This window comes from Nestor notabilis, unplaced genomic scaffold (assembly GCF_000696875.1).
Source record: "Nestor notabilis isolate BGI_N333 unplaced genomic scaffold, ASM69687v1 scaffold6192, whole genome shotgun sequence".
Taxonomy (NCBI): Eukaryota; Metazoa; Chordata; class Aves; order Psittaciformes; family Psittacidae; genus Nestor; species Nestor notabilis.
In genome coordinates this window covers 155485-162263 of record NW_009917808.1, presented here as the reverse complement: position 1 = coordinate 162263, position 6779 = coordinate 155485, and the positions used below count along the sequence as shown (strand labels likewise).

General features: G+C 48.9%; 1 protein-coding gene across 1 annotated transcript in view; it reads left to right on the top strand.

The window, feature by feature from the left end:
* The first annotated feature begins 654 nt into the window (after positions 1-654).
* TNIK (TRAF2 and NCK interacting kinase) overlaps positions 655-6779 on the top strand; it is a 138280-nt gene continuing 132155 nt past the window's right edge. The window contains exons 1-2 of the mRNA XM_010009414.1: positions 655-678; positions 5748-5813. The gene's annotated coding sequence lies outside the window, so the exon portion shown is untranslated. The remainder of the gene's footprint in view (positions 679-5747; positions 5814-6779) is intronic.

Genomic DNA, 6779 nt, shown 5'->3' with positions numbered 1-6779 from the left:
ATTCCAAGGTGTGTGATGCTAGGTGGGATTACAGCTGTCCTGTGCTGTGTGCAGGCCATGGCACTACCATTAATTTGCAAGACCCAGCTCTTTGGGAAGAATGACCCCTTGGTGCTTCTCAGTGCCAGAATCTCTCCTTTTGACCTCCAGGACTTGACTAAGCAGAGGCACATGCACACAGATGGAGCTGACTGGTTCTGGTATTGAGGGTCATGAGTAAATGGTTTTGTAAGCCTACTTTGGTTCTTGAGGATGCCTGATCAGTTTAATAAAACAGCCTCCTGTTGAGGCTGTTTTATTATGGAGCTGTAAGGCAGAGGCTCGTAAAATCCTGATGTTTGGGAACATAAGTTCACAGGCTTTATTCTTAGTGAAGATTAAAAAACCTCTTCATGTGCCATGGAGTTGCTTCAGCTAACTAGTGCCTGGGGATGCTCTGCTGTTGCTGACCCATAACTGCGTGCTGCCTCCAGTTAACAGCGTATTTTCCTTCTCTAGGGTTATAACATTTGCTTAATGACTGGTTATCTCCATGATTTTTGGCTGGAAGTTGTCATTAGCTGCTCAGAATTGGAGGACTAAGTGCACAATGATTATAGAGGCTCTGATCTCTCATTTCCCCTCCGATGCATTCACAGCAATAGTGGTTTAATTGGTGTGCCCCTCAGTTCCCTCCGAGCATCTCTCCGCTGTCTCCTCATGTAACCCTTTCTGTTACATACAGTTTGTGTGGGCTAGAAGAGAGAAAAATGGGACTTCTTGAAGGAAAACAAGCAAGTTTGGTGTACAGACTGTGTATAAATGCTCCTTTTGTTTGTGGACATCTGCATGGCTGTATTTAAGGACATATAACTGGTGATCTGCGAACTGGTGATTGACTAACTCAGTGGTCACCATAGCCAACACTGATAGACACCTGCAGCCCTCAAACCTTAGCTGACTTAACCCTGGATGTGGCTAATACTCTCTAAATGGTCACCTCAAGCAAAGCGTTGGCTCTTTTGTGTCTTGGACTTGTTGAGATGTCACAGCATAAAGGAGGAAGTCTTTCAGCTTTAGTTCTGCTGGGGTCTGGGTTAGACAGAGTGAGCGGTTTAACCAGGGGCATTTTCCTGCTATGAGCCCTGCTGCTGCATGCTCCACACTGATAAGCCCTTCAAAAAGGATGCGTGTTTTGTTGCTGAAATTTGGATGCATCCTGCTTTATCATCCATGTACAGAAGTCCCTTTTCTGATAATGCAGCCGTTTTAAATACACTGTTCATTGAAATAAAGTGGACTCCCTCCTCCCCCGTGATATTGCTGGAAAAGATGGTGCTCTTGCCTTGTTCTGCATCTCAGACTGGTTTTAGCCACCAAGACTTTAGTACCACTGATTTTCCTGGGAGGTGGGTGAGGAGCATAACAATTTCCCTCTTAAATTTGAGCCTCTTCTGTCTGCAGCTGTGGAAGCAGGGTCAGATCCCAGCGCAGGAGAGCTTAGGTGCCAGCCTGTCCCTGGTCGGAGGACCACTGGGTCTGCACAGCCCTTGCCTTGGGTGCCACTGTAAAACATTTCCCATCCCATGAGCAACTGAAAGATGCTCTTGTTGAGTGTTCTGTTGCTTTGTGAAGAGCCTCCTGCCTCAGTTTGCTCCTGTGACTTCTGGCACAAATCCTGAGTATCTCCTTCTCCTCAATGAGGCTTTGTGTGCTAGGGGGGGCAAGTAGCCGTGCTGGGGCCTGGGCTTTTCTGGAAGCGGGGTGCTGAGCCTGCAAAGCTTAATTTTTAAACTAAAAATAAACTCCTTCTTCCCTTAGCAGGAAATGGTCTAGCTGTGCATTGCTGCAGGCCTAAAATGGGAGTAGCTGGTAGCGGGTGATGTACAAATGTCCCTTGGCATCCCTGCAGCTCTGCAGCCCCTGCCTGGGTTTGGGGGGCTGCCCTTCCTGGAGCTGGCATGGGGGCACTGGGTGCTGCTGGCCCCTATGGACCCAGGGCGAGGTTTTAATTTCTAGTGCTTGGAGCTAATATGGTCAGAAATCAGCCCTGCCTTGCTGAGGTTCTTGGGGGTCAGGGTTTCCTGACATAGCCCTGGCTGGTGCTGGATTTTACCTCTGCTCTTGCTCCTGCCTGCTTTTCTGCTCACCTCCTTTGTTCAGGCAGGGAGGAGTGAAAGACCCTATCTTGGTATAAGGGCTCTTGGTGGAGCCCTATGCTACTACAACCATACAAATCCTTTTCTGTGTGAAGCTAATGTAGAGCTGAAAATTATTGTGGGTTTGCCTTAAATATTGTTTCTTTTCCCTCATTTTAAAAAGTATATCTTCTTTTCCTCATCCCCCCTCCCCCCTTTTATTTGTGGGCACTTTATTTAGTTCTTATGTTTTCAGTTAAAAAAAATAAAATCAGTAGTATTTATGGAGGCAGTCTGGGTGTGGGAAGAGGAGGCTGCTGTGGCAGGAGGGTTGCAGCCTCACTGACTGCATGTCCTTCTTGGATGGGGAAGAGGGCACCAGCAGAAGGTGGTAGGGCTAGGCTGGAAGCAGCTGCGTGTAATGAGCTTTGAGGCCACCCCCAGCCAAGTGCAACGCAGCATGCTGCTGTGAGCCCTGATCTGCAGCACAGGCTATATTTGGTCTGAGATTACTCCCTACTTGGCCTGGATTGGTCCCTAGTCAGAGCTCTGCAGGGTGGATTTCTTTTCCCCTGGCTAACATAAAAGCGTCCATGCAGTGAGCCTCTGTTTTCGTCTCTTGCTGCCCACTCCAGCCCCTCTGAGCTGTAGCCACTGCTCTCTGGTACCTTCCTGAAGTATCTGAGCTGTGGCTTCCAGGGGCACAGGGTACCAGGGATAACCTGTTCCCCATTCCCCAGCAGCTACTGAAGTTCAAAGCTCTTCTGTGTAGGAACTGGTCCAGGGAAGACTAGTGGGAAGAGGGATATCCCCCCCACCCGCTCACCCCATCCTCTGCTGTGCATGTTCTGGAAGGGCCATTAATGACACATTACTCCTGGGCACTAACAGTAGCTGTTGGGGTGAAGTGTCCCTTCAGCTGCCTGCTGCACAGGCAGGAGCAAGGCCGAGGAGGGCAGCATGGCTTTGCTCACCGATGGCGCGTTGCTGGCGTTCCCAGTGTGTTGCCATGGCTGTGCTGAGATGGGGCTGCTTGTGCCAGCACTCAGGGGAGAAGTGTCACTCAGCACCGCACCGATGCCCAGTTACCTTGGCGATGCTTCTGGAAAAACGCAGAGAGCAAACAGGGTGGAGCAGGACATGTAGCAGAGAAATTGTTCTGCAGGTGGGAGCTGGAGCAGGAGCTGTGGATGATGGCAGTGGTGGGGGAAAGCCCTCCTTGTGCACCAGCTGCCCCTGGCTAGCACAAAGCTGCCGTGGCCAAAGGGAATGGTGGCAGGGGAGACAGGCATGAGGCTGGAAGGTGTGCAACCAGTGGTGGATGGACTCAGATAGACCTAATAGAGTCACACCACAACTAACGTTTGCATGTGTTAGAGGAGTGAGAAGTGACCTGGAATGGTGGGAGGGGGAACTCTTTGGTTTGAGGCTTTGTGGAAGGAGATTGGAAACACATTGGAAAGAGGAGTTCTTTTTATCAGAAATGGCTAGCTGCATCCCTGGATGTTTCTCCAAACCTCCTGACCATCTGCCCTAGGCACAGCTTTCTTCTCCCTTAATCTCCTAGTGAATATTCAAAAACAGATATACTTGTAGCACTGGAAAAGCCTCGTTCAGAGTTGTTTCAGCACTGCAGAGAATAACCCTTAGGAAAGAAACTCAAGGAATAAACAGCAGCTGCTGCCATGTTTTCCCTCCTGTCCTGGGTTCAGCTACAGCAGTCATTTTTCTCCTTCCTAGCAGCTGGGGCAGTGCTGTGTTTTTGACTTTCAGCCTGGGAACAATGCTGATAACACCGATGTTTTTAGTTGTTGCTCAGTAATGTTTACTCTGACCAAGGACTTTCTCAGTCTCATGCTCTGCCAGGGAGGAGGGGAAGCCGGGAGGAAGCAGAGGCAGGACACCTGACCCAAACTGGCCAAAGGGCTATTCCATACCACAGCACGTCATGCCCAGTATAGAAACTGGGGGGAGTTACCCGGAAGGCCCAGGTCGCTGCTCGGGTCAGGCTGGGTATCGGTTGGCGGGGGGTGAGCGGTTGTGTCCTCTCCCCTTGTTATTTCCCTTATCATCATTATTATTGGTGGTAGTACCTCCCTTCCTTTCTCACCCAGCATGGAAGCCCAGTGTACCACCGGTTCCCTTTCCCATTCATTAGTGGCATTTCCTTGCCTGGTACTAAATCAGTAGAGCCACCAGCTGGATGTTGCATGCTAGAAATCTGTTGTTCCACAGCTTCACCTGTGGTGCGCAAGTGTCCAGCTGAAGGTTAGTTGGGGTGTATTTGTACCAGGGCAGATGTCTCCTCAGTGGTCTCCAAACCTTCTCCAGCACAGCTCCCCCACCCTCTGCTGCACATGGTCCTACCAAAGGCTGAGCTGATGCTCCCACCCTTGGAGGTCTCTGGGTCTGCCCATGTGGCAGCCTGGGGAAGCTGCGCGTGTGATGGAGGAACACGCAGAAGTGGGATGTGGCATTTCTAAACACACAGGTTGATCAGAGGGGTTGCAGTGACTCTGCCGTAGAGGTGTGCTGAACCCCGGCAGGTATGTGGCAGTGCATGTTCTGGGCTGGGCGGAAAGCTGCCTCAGTCACGTCAAGACCTGGATTAATTTACTTGCGGCATTATTAGTATTTTGAACCTTGCTCCTCAGCTGCTCACAAAGAGCCAGTGTTTGACTTTTGAACCCAGAAGTCATCTTAAGCTGATGCAGGCTCTGTAATGAATGAAGCATCTCTCTATGTCCATAGTGTGGTGATGGGTGTCCTTCTCCTGTCTCCTGAGGAGTGCTGCTGGCTGATCCTCCTTTGCCTATCGGAGCCATTACTTGACCCGCCTCCAGCCTCTCAGATCGTAGCTGGCAACCCTTTGCGCAATGGCATGCCAAATCATTCGATAGCTCAAGGGACTCAGAATCCACCAGGGATGATGGGTGGATGGTGGGAGCCAGGGTCACCCATGCTGTGGGTGGTGGGTGCACAGACCCCTGGGGTGCTGTCATGCCTCTACATCTGCTGGCTTCCAGGGGGATTGCACTATCTGAAATTGGAACGATGGCTACCGGAGAAGGAGGAGAAGAAGAAAAGTATAGATAAAGCTTTTGGAAGGGGAAAACCCACCTAGAGGAGAAAATAGCAGTGCTGGTTTATTCTGTCCTCACCCTTCCTTGTACCTCTCTGCTTGTTATCATCATTTAACTGCCAGTGGGTGTGCTTTGGCTTCCATGTGTGTGTGCACTTGTATGCGCCTGCCCTTCCCATAGCTGGGCACGTGCTGGGTGGAGGCAGGGGCCTGGGGATGGGTTTTGGTGCTTCAGTGCCACCTTCCAAATCACTGTGTCCTCATGTAGCATTGTCCTAAATCTGCTTATCTCAGTTGATAAACCAGAATGTTACAGGCCAGAATGCACCAAACCAAAAATGACATTTAGGCCAAGTAACACTAATGCTGCTGACCTTGGGAATATACCTGGAAAACTATGTGTTGAGGTCAAAAGTGACATCCTGCCTGTTAGCTTGCTTTATTCCAAAGCTGATGCATAAGAAAACCTAAGTTTTAATAGCAGATAGTTGCTATTGCATTTAAACACACTGAGCATTTAATTTTTTTTTCCTTCCTTTTTCTCTTAGGATCCTGCAGGAATCTTTGAATTGGTGGAGCTTGTTGGCAATGGTACCTACGGGCAGGTATATAAGGTAAGGGCTTCACCTGAAGTCATTCTGTTTGCCTTGGTTACATGTTGAATGTGAAGCATCCTAGCACATTGTCTTGGCTGGGTTTGACCTGTTTCAGGCCTAATAAGAAGCCTTGCTGAACTCCGGCTTTTCAGTCTTGTGTGCAAGCACCGTGTAGCACACAGAGCTCTTTTATAATAAGCAATTCGTATTAGTTCCGAAACTGTCACAAAAAATAAATAGCTTTTTTTTTTCCCTCCCCCTTTTCCCCATGCTTTTTATTGATTGCATGATGAGGAGGGAGTGAAAAGTCTGTGCGTTAATAGATAAATCTTGATCTCTTCTAAAAGCTGAGGTTTACAGCTGCAATAGGCTGCCAAATGAGTTTGCTACAGTCTGGTGCTCTGCTCACACGTGGGCTGGCTGCCACCTTTTCCACCCGCAGAAACCTGCTGCAGGATTAAAAACACAACAGTCAGTAGGCTTACTTTAAATTTCTGTAAACACCTGGAAGCAGGTCTCCCAATGAGAACAGCGAGAGGACCATGGAGAACAGAATTTCAAACCATGAACTTATTTACAAGAATATTTAAAGTGTCCGGACTTTAAGGATTTTTGTCTTGGTGGGGTCTTTTTGTGGACGATTCTTGTTGAGTTGGGGAGGGATTGAGTTATTTCAAAGTCTGGGTTTATCTGCACTTAATATGTGGTGGGGAGATGGTTCTCAGCACAGTTGCATGAGGAATTTGCCAAATATTTGAGTCTGCTGGGAGACAATAGCTCCTCCAGGCCTCATTGTCCAAAAACTTTTGTACACATGGGCACAAGTTCTGCATACCAGTGTACTTGTGCATGTGTGTGCACGCAGAGATCCTGTTTACCTGTCATGCCGGTATTATTGTTTGACTATAGAGAAGAGTATATTCATATGCTCTTACTCTGTTGCTTTGGAGCTACAGCTCTTGCCTGTCATGTGTCAAAAGACAG